This window comes from Neoarius graeffei, chromosome 7, assembly GCF_027579695.1.
Source record: "Neoarius graeffei isolate fNeoGra1 chromosome 7, fNeoGra1.pri, whole genome shotgun sequence".
Classification (NCBI taxonomy): domain Eukaryota; kingdom Metazoa; phylum Chordata; class Actinopteri; order Siluriformes; family Ariidae; genus Neoarius; species Neoarius graeffei.
In genome coordinates this window covers 82,643,548-82,659,345 of record NC_083575.1, presented here as the reverse complement: position 1 = coordinate 82,659,345, position 15,798 = coordinate 82,643,548, and the positions used below count along the sequence as shown (strand labels likewise).

General features: G+C 41.0%; 1 protein-coding gene across 5 annotated transcripts in view; it reads left to right on the top strand.

Moving 5' to 3' along the window:
- inpp4b (inositol polyphosphate-4-phosphatase type II B) overlaps positions 1-15,798 on the top strand; it is a 538,055-nt gene that overhangs the window by 86,372 nt on the left and 435,885 nt on the right. Inside the window, exon 1 of one of the 5 annotated variants that reach the window (XM_060926517.1) lies at positions 8,591-8,738. The exons of the other annotated variants lie outside the window; for them this stretch is intronic. The gene's annotated coding sequence lies outside the window, so the exon portion shown is untranslated. Of the gene's footprint in view, positions 1-8,590; positions 8,739-15,798 lie in introns of those variants that run through there. 5 annotated transcript variants of the gene reach the window in all.

Genomic DNA, 15,798 nt, shown 5'->3' with positions numbered 1-15,798 from the left:
CGATTTGAAAAACAATAAACCCGTACAAAGTGGAAATGTCATAAATTAAAATCAAAATTTGGAAAAAATCTATCCAATATTTGCTGCAAAACGCAGTCTTCTGTCAAGTAAAATACCAAGATACTTAAAATCTTCCATAAGTTTGGCATTCAGCTTTACATGACTTCATGATACTGATGATGATGTTATTATTAGCTCATCCAGCCGACAAGATGAGCTTATGCCATCATGTGCAGTCTGGCATCCATCTGGCATCGTCCACATTTCACGAAAATTGCTTTTTCTCTTTCAATTTTTCACCGATTTTTATTCTTTTTGGCAGGAAGGTCGGTCTGCCTGGGGTGCATATGGCTTCTACCCAAATTTGCATAATTGGAATTAATAATGAAGATATGGCGTAATTAATCCCTAACAAGCAGTTTCCACACAAATCGCTTCTTCTCCCTCAAGTCTTCACTGATTTTGATTCTTTCTAGCAAGAAGGTAGGAGTACCTAGGGTGCATATAATTTCTACCCAGATTTGCTGAATTATAAGTATTAATGAACTTATGGACTAATTAAACCTTAATGAGCCAGTCAACAAAAATTGCTTCTTCTCAGTCAATTCCTCGCCGTTTTGGATTCTTTCTGGCAAATAGGTAGGTATTCCTTGGGTGTATATTGCTTCTATAAATAGCTTGTATATAGTGTATACACAGTGGTGCTTGAAAGTTTGTGAACCTTTTCGACTTTTCTATATTTCTGCATAAATATGACCTAAAACATCATCAGATTTTCACACAAGTCCTAAAAGTAGATAAAGAGAACCCAGTTAAACAAATGAGACAAAAAATATTATACTTGGTAATTTATTTATTGAGGAAAATGATCCAATATTACATATCTGTGAGTGGCAAAAGTATGTGAACCTCTAGGATTAGCAGTTAATTTGAAGGTGGAATTAGAGTCAGGAGTTTTCAATCAATGGGACGACAATCAAGTGTGAGTGGGCACTCTGTTTTATTTAAAGACCAGGGATCTATCAAAGTCTGATCTTCACAGCACATGTTTGTGGAAGTGTATCATGTCACGAACAAAGGAGATTTCTGAGGAGCTCAGAAAAAGAGTTGTTGATGCTCATCGGGCTGGAAAGTTTACAAAACCATCTCAAGAGTTTGGACTCCACCAATCCACAGTCAGACAGATTGTGTACAAATGAAGGAAATTCAAGACCATTGCTACCCTCCCCAGGAGTGGTCGACCAACAAAGATCACTCCAAGAGCAAGGCGTGTAATAGTCGGCGAGGTCACAAAGGACCCCAGGGTAACTTCTAAGCAACTGAAGGCCCTTCTCAAATTGGCTAATGCTAATGTTCATGAGTCCACCATCAGGAGAACACTGAACACCAATGGTGTGCATGGCAGGGTTGCAAGTAGAAAGCCACTGCTCTCCAAACAGAACATTGTTGCTCGTCTGCAGTTTGCTAAAGATCACGTGGACAAACCAGAAGGCTATTGGAAAAATGTTTTGTGGATGGATGAGACCAAAATAGAACTTTTTGGTTTAAATGAGAAGCGTTATGTTTGGAGAAAGGAAAACACTGCATTCCAGCATAAGAACCTTATCCCATCTGTGAAACATGGTGGTGGTAGCATCATGGTTTGGGCCTGTTTTGCTGCATCTGGGCCAGGACGGCTTGCCATCATTGATGGAACAATGAATTCTGAATTATACCAGCGAATTCTAAAGGAAAATGTCAGGACATCTGTCCATGAGCTGAATCTCAAGAGAAGGTGTGTCATGCAGCAAGACAACGACCCTAAGCACACAAGTCATTTTACTAAAGAATGGTTAAAGAAGAATAAGGTTAATGTTTTGGAATGGCCAAGTCAAAGTCCTGACCTTAATCCAATCGAAATATTGTTGAAGGACCTGAAGTGAGCAGTTCATGTGAAGAAACCCACCAACATCCCAGAGTTGAAGCTGTTCTGTACGGAGGAATGGGCTAAAATTCTTCCAAGCCAGTGTGCAGGATTGATAAACAGTTACTGGAAACATTTAGTTGCAGTTATTGCTGCACAAGGGGGTCACACAAGATACTGAAAGCAAAGGTTCACATACTTTTGCCACTCACAGATATGTAATATTGGATCATTTTCCTCAATAAATAAATGACCAAGTATAATATTTTTGTCTCATTTGTTTAACTGGGTTCTCTTTATCTACTTTTAGGACTTGTGTGAAAATCTGATGATGTTTTAGGTCATATTTATGCAAAGATATAGAAAATTATAAAGGGTTCACAAACTTTCAAGCACCACTGTAGCTTGCGACATTTATTGCGCATGGTGGCCCACTTTAGATAATTCCTTCTGGATGAGACGGGGCCGGAGTGATCTACGCCATTATTGACGGTCTCGTCATTACCAATAATTAGTTTCTTTGCTTTTAATTTAATTAATATTTCAACACCAGTGAATAATTAAATTCTAACGGCTCCCTGTCGGAGTCTTTTTCTTTCCCAGACTCACCTATAGCAGATTCAACTAGACAAACTTTCTCAGTTACGTGTCTACTCTTCTGAAACCGCCCTAAACTGAATGTAAAGAGAAGACCTTTCACAAATGTCACTGTTCAGATAATATTTGATGCACAACATGACCAAAAGTATATGGACACCTAACCACCACATTCATATATGGGTCATTGTCAAACTGATGGAAGCATAGAGCTGTCCAAAACATCTTTGTATGCTGGGGCTTTACTAAGGAGCCCAAACCTGTTCCAGTATGACAAATGTTCCTGTGCAGAAAGTGCAGTCCATAAAGACATGGTTTGCCAAGAGCTCTGGCTTCAGCCTCAGCTTTTGGGATGAACTGGAAAGCCAACTGGGTGTGAGGATTTCTTACTCGAACTCATGAATGCTCATGAGGCTGAATGGACAAGAATGTGGTCTGTCTGTTGTTCTTTTAGACACTTGAAGCACTGTGAGTCAATTCTTCCTTATCGTGTGTGTGTTGAGTCAGGAAGTAAATAAAACATATGATCAGCATGAATCTCCATCGATGCACGTTATCAAGTTGTGTGTCTGAGAGAGAGAGAGAAAGAGAGAGAGATACAGCTAGTGCTGCACAGAACATGTGGGGAAAAAAGTGTGAAAAAAGATAACGAAAAATAAGTCTCACTTGTGGTGACGTTTTACCCACAGGAGGTTATGCGACGCTGCTGTGGGTCAGCCGTTGCACTCGAGCACACAACCAGTGCTGCAGAGTGTGTAGCCTGTTGGCACACTGTTCCGTGCTTGTGTGTGTGTGTTTTCAATCTGCTTCTGCTACGACACACAGAGGCCAGCTCGGGCTCTGAAGAGCTCTTTATGCGGCGCATTTGGGAATCTCACTCTACTGTGAGACTGGACTTTAAGCCCAAGCTTGCTCAGAGGGCCGGGATTAATGGGAAGCTCATTGAGGTTGATATGGGAGGCACTTGGAAATGTACCGTACTCTCTCATGGATTCCACGGTGCCTGTGGGGTTTCAAAAACATATGTCAGAAACAGTGGCGGCTGGTAGTCTTTCAAACAGGAGAGGCTGGTCGGTTACGATATTTCCAGATTTTAAAAGAAAAAAAATCAATTTTGCCCATACTCTTGCCTCTGATCTGGCTGATTGTTGGCAGCGTCACAAACTGTGAAATAACAGGTTCTTTTGGCCCATTAGCCTACTGTCCAATATACATGATGGTGGTGTTGGGGGGGTATATTTTAACATCTTATATTTTAAAATTGTGGCGTGTTGTTTAAAAATTGATCATTATTGAAAGCAGCTCTTTGTCAGGAACCTCAGCAGTAACAGCAGAGTGTTCTGGAATAGGCACAAGCACTGACCTTGGGGAGCCAAACATAGAGCTGGGTGCCACACATTTCATTCAAACACACTTTCCCTATATTTTACTTATTTTGACTGAGAAATGTTTTATTGACAATTTTGATAACCCTTCACTTTTAATCCAGGTCTGTAGTGTGAAATGTTCTCGGCTGTGTTTTTGTTTAAAAATGTTTTCCAAATTGTAGCTGTGTTTAATTCATATCCAGAAAAATATATATTCCAATATAATATACTCAGCATAAACATTTTAAATAGATTCTGTATTTTTGGTCCATCCATGACATATTACTAAAGTAGCCTATTTACTGTTGTTGATGTGGGTCACTTGCTGTTAGCCAATTCACTTTCTCGTACCAGGAGAGCTGAAAGGAACGAGTATTATTCCCTACCTTTTTCACCAAGTCAATTTGAGGCGTTGGTCTACCCTGCTCTTTAATTTTTATTTTTTCCTCGAAAGGAAGACTGGCAAATGGCTTCGCCAAAATTAAATCAGCAATGCTTGGCATCCATGTGCAGCTTTCTTGCTAGCTGACTAGCCCCCTCAAGTTCAAGTTCAGTCACTCAAATAAACGAAATTTCTGGAACTAAGATAGCAAACTTGACAACACTATATTTACACTTTATTTACAATGAAAATATATACAAACTAAAAAAGCTGGTAGAAACCGTATGTAATGAATGAAGTCGAAATGTAAGCTGATCTCTTACAATACACCACACCACTTGTGAATCCGCATGGGACTGAACTGAAATTCACCGCTGCCTGTCTATAGTTGAAACGAGCTGTCAATCAAAGAAAATATCCGGCCGCTTTCACCAATCACCAGTCTCCTCGCGGAAACTGCCATGTCCCTCCCATGTGAGGCTCGGAGTCCGTGGGCGGGCGTTTTCGCAGTATTTGTCCAATAACCGTCTTGCATTTTGAGATTGAAAAGCGCATAGCTCCCAAATGCCATTGAAGTCCACTGAGGCTGGGCTGCATCGCGCTGTCACGAGGGGGAAAAACTCACGCACACATTAAAGTTATAAGGGAATGATTTCGCACTGTAGTTGGGTTGAGCACATATATTTCTATGATTCTGGATCTGAAATAGCAATGTTATAAGGTCGGCTATAACATAAGCCTAGCGCAATTCATCCTACACGATGTTCGTCATTTTTAGAGGAGGCTGAGCCTCCCTCGTTGTCTTAGAGCAGTTGCCCGTGGTCAGAAATTACATTCTTGAATTAACATCATTAGGTACTCAATTTGTTGCAGATTTTCAGCTACAAATTTTCTTTATCTGCTGCAGTTCATTCATTCATTACCCCACCAACTGTGTTGGAGAAGGTTATGTTTTCACCTCTGTTTGTTAGTGTTCCCAACAGGGCCGGCCCAAGCCTTTAAGGGGCCCTAAGCAGAATTTGATTTGCCCCACACCACCAAAACTACACTGCTAGCTGCCTTATTATTTCTTAGGCTACACAGTTAGTCTAGTTAGTCTAGCCACCCACCATAATCTGCGTTTTTAGTTGGTTTACATTATACTGCGGGGCGGCACGGTGGTGTAGTGGTTAGCGCTGTCGCCTCACAGCAAGAAGGTCCTGGGTTCGAGCCCCGGGGCCGGCGAGGGCCTTTCTGTGTGGAGTTTGCATGTTCTCCCCGTGTCCGCGTGGGTTTCCTCCGGGTGCTCCGGTTTCCCCCACAGTCCAAAGACATGCAGGTTAGGCTAACTGGTGACTCTAAATTGACCGTGAGTGTGAGTGTGAATGGTTGTCTGTGTCTATGTGTCAGCCCTGTGATGACCTGGCGACTTGTCCAGGGTGTACCCCGCCTTTCGCCCGTAGTCAGCTGGGATAGGCTCCAGCTTGCCTGCGACCCTGTAGAAGGATAAAGCGGCTAGAGATAATGAGATGAGATGAGATATTTTGTTGTGTTGGGTAGCATAACATTAGCTACTATGACAGACATTCTGTTAGCTAATCCAGCCAACCTAGCCAGAACATCGACAACCTTAATGACACAAAAATAGTAAAATTGGACATTCAAATTTACCTTTTTCTTGCTGCTTTTTTCTTCCTCTTGTCTCTTCCTCTTCCTCTTCTCTGCCCCAGATGGATAATTTCTTTTTTGAGACATGGCTTAGCCATCTAGTCCACCTATCTTCCAAAGTGAATAACTCCTGTCACGTCACGTGCGTCTGGTTGTGCAGGAGCGCAGTGGCAGCAACCAGCAGCAAGGATTAGTTAACCTAATGTACCAACTATGAAAATGATACAAAAAATGTTATTTTGTGTCTTATTTTTGTGTCTTTTGTTTCTGCTATATCATGTCATTGATATTACGTTTTTTTAATTAAAAATATTTTCGCAGGTGGGCATTCCGTCTGCTCTTGAGGGCCCTGTGGTGGTGTGTGGGGCCCTAAGTGGGCGCTTAATTCACTTATGCCTTGGGCCGGCCGTGGTTCCCAACACTACGCAACAATTAGTGAATGGATTTTGATGAAATTTGGAGGAAAGGTCGGCCATGGGCCAAATAACAATTGATTAGATTTTGATGCAAATCTGTATTTATATATATCATATGTGGATCCAGGATTTTTTTTTGTCTTTTCCCAACATTACTCAAAAAGGAGTTAATGGATTTTGATGAAATTTGGTGTACAACTATCATATTATCCTAGGTTCAAGTGAAATTGATTTTGATATTGCTATGTGGCAGGCAGCATGGTAGTGTAGTGGTTAGCACTGTCGCCTCACAGCAAGAAGGTTCTGGGTTCGAGTCCAGTGGCCGACATGGGAGTTTGCATGTTCTCCCCGTGTCTGCATGGGGTTGCTCCGGTTTCCCCCACAGTCCAAAGACATGCAGGTTAGACTAATTGGTGGTTCTAAATTGACCGTAGGTGTGAATGGTTGTTTGTCTCTATGTGTCAGCTCTACGATGATCTGGCTATTTGTCCAGGGTGTACCCTGCCTCTCGCCCATAGTCAGCTGGGATAGGCTCCAGCTTGCCCATGACTCTGCACAGGATAAGTGGCTACAGATAATGGATGGATAATATGTGGCTTGGTGAAGGTATGCACTCTACAGAGTACCCTTCCAGTTCATGGAAGAATAACTGATTATTATGATGATTATTTTTATATTAAACACTGGCAGATCTTTTATCGATAATTCCCCCAAAGGAGCAGGCGACAGCCCATGAACAAAAGTCCATTGAGTCTTTCTCCACTTAGGTTTCAAGCACCTTCCTTAATATCCTGGCTGTTCCTAACAAAGTTGTCCTCTGTAGGAGAGCTACATTGATCTTCAGTTCCAACTTATCCAGCCATTTTTCAAGGGATTTCATCACTGAGCCTAAAGTCCCAATCACTACTAGGACTACAACAATGTTCCTTATTTCCCGTATTCTAGAGATTTCTCGGCGCAGATCTTCATACCTTCCAATCTTTTCAAGTTCACTATTATTATTACTTGTAGTTATTGCCCGTGAACCTGATTTCCTCTGAACGGTGCTCTTCCCAGGAGCTAAATCGCTCCCCGTGTCTCCTCAGTAATGTAGACTCGGCCCTAGCGGAAGTCTCCGGCGAGGAGCGCTGATTGCAAGGTCCCATACAATCAAAACTGTCAGGCGAGTCAGGGAAGGGATTCCCTGCCGAGGCTGTGCACAGTGTGTTAGCATGAGCATGTAGCCTATGGGAAATGAATAGTGTGTTGGATTAGCACTAATCCTATGTTTTGGAAAATTGAAAATGTTGTCTTGGGCCCCTCTGAGGCGTCACCAATCCATGTGCAAAGTATGGAGTATGTGCATCCAGCCGTGTCGATTTGAAAAGACAGAGACAGACAGAGAGACACAGCCTTCCTTTAGTTTATTATTATTATCTCATCATCTCTAGTCACTTTATCCTTCTACAGGGTCGCAGGCAAGCTGGAGCCTATCCCAGCTGACTACAGGCGAAAGGCGGGGTACACCCTGGACAAGTCGCCAGGTCATCACAGGGCTGACACATAGACACAGACAACCATTCACACTCACATTCACACCTACGGTCAATTTAGAGTCACCAGTTAACCTAACCTGCATGTCTTTGGACTGTGGGGGAAACCGGAGCACCCGGAGGAAACCCACGCGGACACGGGGAGAACATGCAAACTCCGCACAGAAAGGCCCTCGCCGGCCACGGGGCTCGAACCCAGGACCTTCTTGCTGTGAGGCGACAGCGCTAACCACTACACCACCGTGCCGCCCATTATTATTATTATAGTCTTATATGGTGAGGCATCTTTGTAAGGTGTGGATTTTATGATGTCTTATACGATGTAACTTCACTGTCAGGCCCCCCCCATTTTTCAGATTTGAGATCTCGCTGCACGTTTGGTCATAAAATAGATTTGTAGTGGTACTAAAATTTAAGGACACCTCCAGACACCCTGAGAAGAATATATTCAAAATGTTTCGTTCTCCTTGAAGATCTCCCATGTATAGAGTGTTTTAGTTTGGCAGCACACTTAAAGATATGACCATGCCTCCTGCCACGAGAGAGAGAGAGAGAGAGAGAGAGAAAATGAATAAATAACCTGCACTTTGTATTGCTGCATCTGCAGGAGGAGAGTACAGGATAACGTAATAACACATAGAAGGGGTGGAGGTTAGAAGGAAAAGGGGAGGCAGTGAGGAGTTTGTTGGGTTAATGACATGCAGGGACAAGCAGGGAATTCCTTTGCAGGCTGCGTAACTCCTCCACACGCCTTTACTTCCTCATCAGAGGTGAACAGAAACACTGTGTTGATGTTGTAGCGTGCACGAGTGTGGATTAAACGTCTGTACGATAACTGGTGCATGTGCACGTACGGTAATTGACGTGCACGGGTCGTTCAGGATTCCTGTAGAGGTAAGGCTGTGTTTTCATGAGAACAACATGCCAACAAGATTGCAGTGTGTGAACTGAAAATGAAAGCATGACGATGTTCAAAAGTCATGTCAGGAGTCTAGGTGAATGTTTTATGAAGAAGTTCTACGAGTTTTATCACTGCAGACAAAATGAGGCACCAGTTCAGAATGGCAGTTTATTTTAATGAAGATTTTTTTTTGCAAAGATGTATTTAAATAAAGACTTAAACCTTTGTACTCAAGGATGTGCTAACTAGTCTATCTCTCACACTCAAAGCAAGTCAGAAAAGACTAGAAATAAAAGGCTTGTAGGTGGTGCTGGTGTCAATTATAAGATAAATACAGACACGTGCAAAGAAATGCTGGAGAGCAAAGAGGGCTTCAGCAATTACGAAATTCAACGTTTGCATATTTTCAAAATATGATGAAGAGCAGTAAACAGGAATAAATGAAACAAAGTCAATAATTTGGTGTGACAGTAGCTAATAGTCACAGGTATAGTGTGTGCAGTTGTATGAGGAAATGAGCTGTAGGTTTTACTGAGCGTGTTGCAGAACCAGCCGCAGTTCTTCTGGAGACTTTGACTGTCACACTTCTTATTTTTGCAGCAAAACTCAGAAGCCTTCTTTCTTCTTTTTTTGTCCCCCTAAGAAGTGGTCTGTTATGTAATATGCTACTTTTCTTACTGACGTACAATTTTTTTTTTCCTGTCACATATTAATTTTGTACTGGCGGACTTTGAAAAAGTTGGGATGCTGTGTAAAAGATTAATAACAACAGAATGCTATGATTTGCAAATCATGGAAACTCTATATTTCATTGAAAGTAGAACAAAGACAACATATCAAATGTTGAAACTAAGATTTATTTCTTTATTTTATGAAAAAAGATGTGCTCATTTTGAATTTAGTACTGGCAACATGTGCCAGAAAAGTTGGGACGGGGCAATAAAAGACTGAAAATGTTGTGTAATGTGTGTGTGTGTGTGGGGGGGGGGATGCTCTAATTTGGTTAATTGGCAACAGGTCAGTAGTATGATTGGGAATAATAATAATAGGGCGGCACGGTGGTGTAGTGGTTAGCGCTGTCGCCTCACAGCAAGAAGGTCCTGGGTTCGAGTCCCGTGGCCGGCGAGGGCCTTTCTGTGTGGAGTTTGCATGTTCTCCCCGTGTCCGCGTGGGTTTCCTCCGGGTGCTCCGGTTTCCCCCACAGTCCAAAGACATGCAGGTTAGGTTAACTGGTGACTCTAAATTGACCGTAGGTGTGAATGTGAGTGTGAATGGTTGTCTGTGTCTATGTGTCAGCCCTGTGATGACCTGGCGACTTGTCCAGGGTGTACCCCGCCTTTCGCCCGTAGTCAGCTGGGATAGGCTCCAGCTTGCCTGCGACCCTGTAGAACAGGATAAAGCGGCTAGAGATAATGAGATGAGATGAGATGATGATAATAATAATAATAATAATAATAAAGCATCCCAGAAAGGTGGAGTCTCTCAGAAGTAAAGATATGGAGGGGTTCACTGCTCTGTGAAAGACTGCATGGGCAAACAGTGCAACAATTTCAGAAGAACATTCCTCAATGTAAAACTGCAAAGAATTTGGGGATGACATCATCTATGGTCCATAATATCATGAAAAGATTCAGAGACAAGGTTGAAAACTGACATTGGCTGCCTGTGATCTTCAGGCCCTCAGGCGACACTGCATTAAAAGCAGACACGTGTCTGTAATGGAAATCACTGTATGGGCTCAGGAACACTTCAGAAAACCATCGTCTGTGAAAACCATTCATTACTGCATCCACAAATGCAAGTTAAAACCAGATATAAACAATATCCAGAAACACCAGCACCTTCTCTGGGCCTGAGCTCTTTTATGATGGACTGAGGTCTGATGAAGCAAAAGTAGAAATTCTTTTTAGAAATCATGGACATCACGTCCTCCAGGCAAAAGAGGAGAGGGACCATCTGGACCAAACCGCTTTCTGCACATAATTCAAACTGCATGGCTCAGTAGTAAAAGAGTCGTCGTCTTCTTTTAGCTGCTCCCGATTAGGGGCCGCCACAGCAGATCTTTCGTCTCCATTGCTCCTTGTCTTCCGCATCCTTCTCTACCATACTTTCATGTCCTCTCTCACCACATCCATGTATCTCCTCTTTGGCTTTCCACGTTTTCGTGTGCCTGGCAGCTCAAGCCTCAGTAGTAAGAGTCCAGGTGCTAAACTGGCTTGCTGCAGTCCAGACCTGCCTCCTGTTTAAAATACTTGGCGCATTATGAAGCACAAAATACGACAAACGAGACCCCGAACTGTTGAGCTACTAAAATTGTATATCAGGCAAGAATGGGAAATATTTATTTCAAAACTACAACAATTGGACTCCTCAGTTCCCAAACGTTTACAGTGTTGTTAAACGTAGAGGTGATGCAACACAGTAGTAAACATGCCCCTGTCCCAGCTTTTTTGAAATGTGCTGCTGACATCAAATTCAAAATGAGCATGTATTTTTCAAAAAACAATAAAATTTCTCAGTTTCAGCATTTGATATAATGTCTTTGGAATATTTTCAATTAAATACAAGGTTTCCATGATTTGCAAATCACATTCTTTCTGGGTTTGAATATCACTGACGACTGGGGCCTTTCTGTGGGGAGTTTGCACATTTGTTTATATATATATATATATATATATATATATATATATATATATATATATATATATACACACACACACAATCATATACAGTGGGGCAAAAAAGTATTTAGTCAGTCACCAATTGTGCAAGTTCTCCCACTTAAAAAGATGAGAGAGGCCTGTAATTTTCATCATAGGTACACTTCAACTATGAGAGACAAAATGAGAAAAAAAAATCCAGAAAATCACATTGTCTGATTTTTAAAGAATGTTTTTGCAAATTATGGTGGAAAATAAGTATTTGGTCAATAACAAAAGTTCATCTCAATACTTTGTTATATACCCTTTGTTGGCAATGACAGAGGTCAAACGTTTTCTGTAAGTCTTCACAAGGTTTTCACACACTGTTGCTGGTATTTTGGCCCATTCCTCCATGCAGATCTCCTCTAGAGCAGTGATGTTTTGGGGCTGTCACTGGGCAACACGGACTTTCAACTCCCTCCAAAGATTTTCTATGGGGTTGAGATCTGGAGACTGGCGAGGCCACTCCAGGACCTTGAAATGCTTCTTACGAAGCCACTCCTTTGTTGCCCGGGTGGTGTGTTTGGGATCATTGTCATGCTGAAAGACCCAGCCACGTTTCATCTTCAATGCCCTTGCTGATGGAAGGAGGTTTTCACTCAAAATCTCACGATACATGGCCCCATTCATTCTTTCCTTTAAACGGATCAGTCGTCCTGGTCCCTTTGCAGAAAAACAGCCCCAAAGCATGATGTTTCCACCCCCGTGCTTCACAGTAGGTATGGTGTTCTTTGGATGCAACTCAGCATTTTTTCTCCTCCAAACACGACAAGTTGAGTTTTTACCAAAAAGTTCTATTTTGGTTTCATCTGACCATATGACATTCTCCCAATCCTCTTCTGGATCATCCAAATGCTCTCTAGCAAACTTCAGATGGGCCTGGACATGTACTGGCTTAAGCAGGGGGACACGTCTGGCACTGCAGGATTTGAGTCCCTGGCGGCGTAGTGTGTTACTGATGGTAGCCTTTGTTACTTTGGTCCCAGCTCTCTGCAGGTCATTCAATAGGTCCCCCCGTGTGGTTCTGAGATTTTTGCTCACCGTTCTTGTGATCATTTTGACCCCACGGGGTGAGATCTTGCGTGGAGCCCCAGATCGAGGGAGATTATCAGTGGTCTTGTATGTCTTCCATTTTCTAATAATTGCTCCCACAGTTGATTTCTTCACACCAAGCTGCTTACCTATTGCAGATTCAGTCTTCCCAGCCTGGTGCAGGTCTACAATTTTGTTTCTGGTGTCCTTTGACAGCTCTTTGGTCTTGGCCATAGTGGAGTTTGGAGTGTGACTGTTTGAGGTTGTGGACAGGTGTCTTTTATACTGATAACGAGTTCAAACAGGTGCCATTAATACAGGTAATGAGTGGAAGACAGAGGAGCCTCTTAAAGAAGAAGTTACAGGTCTGTGAGAGCCAGAAATCTTGCTTGTTTGTAGGTGACCAAATACTTATTTTACCGAGGAATTTACCAATTAATTCATTAAAAATCTTACAATGTGATTTCCTGGATTCTTTCCCCCATTCTGTCTCTCATAGTTGAAGTGTACCTATGATGAAAATTACAGGCTTTTCTCATCTTTTAAAGTGGGAGAACTTGCACAATTGGTGGCTGACTAAATACGTTTTTGCCCCACTGTGTGTGTGTGTGTGTGTGTGTGTATATATATATATATATATATATATATATATATATATATATATATATATATGTGTGTATATATATATATATATATATATATATATATATGTGTGTGTGTGTGTGTGTGTGTACAGCATTTATCTCATATACCTACTCCTTCCTTTCAACGTTTGTTTCACACTACGTAAATGTAGTGTTTACTCATTTTTCAGTAGCAGTGGATGTGGTTTGTGTGCTTAACTGTTTTGAGATTGTTGAAACTTTTTGAACTGTTTTTATTTCTCAGAACTATTTTCATGGTTGAGTCCCACAGACCACACACACAAACCGACTAAATGCTGCTGTGTTGCTTTCCTTGTGCATAATCTCCCTTTGCTGCAGTTAGATCAGATAAAACACACTTTTTTTTCCCCCTTGCACTTAAACTCATTACAGTTTCATGTTCGAGTGCCATTTTCTCTGCTGTTGGGAATTCTGAATTATTTGCCTTTTAAACAATTTCCTTTTAAAATGGTTTCCGGCAACATTTTCTGTTTAATTCCGTAGCGGACATACATGTCCTCCTGCCCTCGTCTTTTATGAAATGTTAATTGGCCTCCTGTAGCATGTAGCATGTGCTGCACTCTCGGTCAGAGATACGGCACTCAGCCAAAGACGGAGACCAGCGGATAATTAAGGAGAAACCTGAGATCCTTGTACAGTATTTGTATGCAGGTGCTGTCCTCACATTGTGAAATGTTTCTAATAGAAGTGGGTGGGTGTTCTTCCATGAAGATATGCACCTCAATCTGTTCCAATGCATGAAAGAGTGTAAAGCACCTAATGATTCAATGTGATAACGTTTCCATACAGTACATTGTGATTCAGATCTATACACCACTATGATCCAATTCTTGATGCCATCATCTTTGCAAAATACCACATCTTAGGGCACACTGAGAAATGATGTGAATCACTGGAAAAACTGAAAGATATACATCTTTTATGTCACTGTGTCAAAATACATCTTTGTCCAAGTAGAAAATAAAAGAAAAGTGCTATTTGGATGGAAAATTATTTTTGAACATACAACATAAGTAATGTTGATGGAGGGAATCTGTAGTGATTCTGATTGATTTTGCATGCGATAAGCGATCTCTGCTTAAAAATTCCATAGAACCAGCCATAGTTGTTCTGGAGACTTGCCCTGTGTCTGAAGTCACTCCCTACTCACTATATAGTGGACTGTATAGTAAGGACGCCATTTTGTAGTGCTGTCCGAATGTATAGTGAGAATTATTACACCCTATATAGTGCACTCAAAGTAGCCCACAATGCATCACGAAAAGTAGTGTACAACCGATAGTCACTAACCAAGCAATATATCCCATCATGCATTGTGGTCGCACTGAAAGAAATCAAATCAAAAGCCTCAAATTTGATTTAATAAAAGGCAGCAGCAAAGAAGGAAGTATTCAGCCTTGATTTAAAAAAAAAAACCTGAAAGATGCGGCAGACACAAAGTACCGGTACTTTGTATTTATTAATGTGGGAAATACGCTCAGTATAATTTGTATTTATCACACAAATACATGTATATTATTTTGCATAATATTTTGAAAACACACCAGCCGACTGATCTGGCACGTTTTAATTGTGCAACAGTAATGACGTAAATAACAGCACAATGGACGGGTGTCCGAAAGTGTTTTTCTCATTTTACCAATGAGCTCACTATATAGTAGGGTGCATCAGTTGCCCCCTAAAAATGAAAAGTTCCTCCGATCATGATGCATTTTTGTTTTATGTTCCTTTTGGTAAGAAAACACACTGGGTGAAATATTTTGACAAAATTCAAAAGTTTAATGGTGGCACCAGGAGCTCAAAGTTATGGAAAAAGCTGCTATTTTATGACTTTTATGACAAAATTTCGATCACTTTTCATGAAACATTATAGCACCTTATAGAGTATACCAAATATCTTAGATACACATTTTTAGTACATATTCTAAATATATTATCAAGCACAGTTTGACTTTTAGCTGTTCATTGAATCATTGTTCAACTACTTTTAAACAATACAAATGTATTATGAATCACATTAATGCTTCTCAATCCCTTGCAAAGGTTCTTAACATGATCTCTGGCTCACAAGAAATCAATAAATGGAGTCCAACATTGTGATTCAAACCTTACGCGAAAACATAAAATAAGCGTTTTTTGGTAAAAAAAATGAACCTCATGGTGCCACCATTAGACTTTTGAATACGGTCAAAATATTTTACAGGATGTCTTTATTGGTGAAAAGGAACACCCAAACAAAAATGCATCAGATTTTATGAAAGTGAGGGCAACTGATGCACCCTACTATATAGTCCTCTATATAGTAATTCCCTAGATAGTGAGTAGGGAGTAGTGAACAAGTGAGTGATTTCAGACACAGGATTGGATTGTTACACTTACTTCTTATTTTTGCAGTAAAATCCCCAGAAGCCTTCATTATTATTATTATTATTATTATTATTATTATTATTATTATTATTATTATTATTGTTATTAATTTTTATTATTTTTTATTTATTGACTGATTGGAAAAAAAAGCATCTCTTATGTCATATGCTGCTTTCTTTACTGACCTACAAGTCCCCCCCCCCCCCCCCCCCCCCCCCCCCCCCCGGTGACATTTAATTTTGTGCAGGAAAACTCGTTTGGAAATCTAAAATATTTTTGTCCTGTTT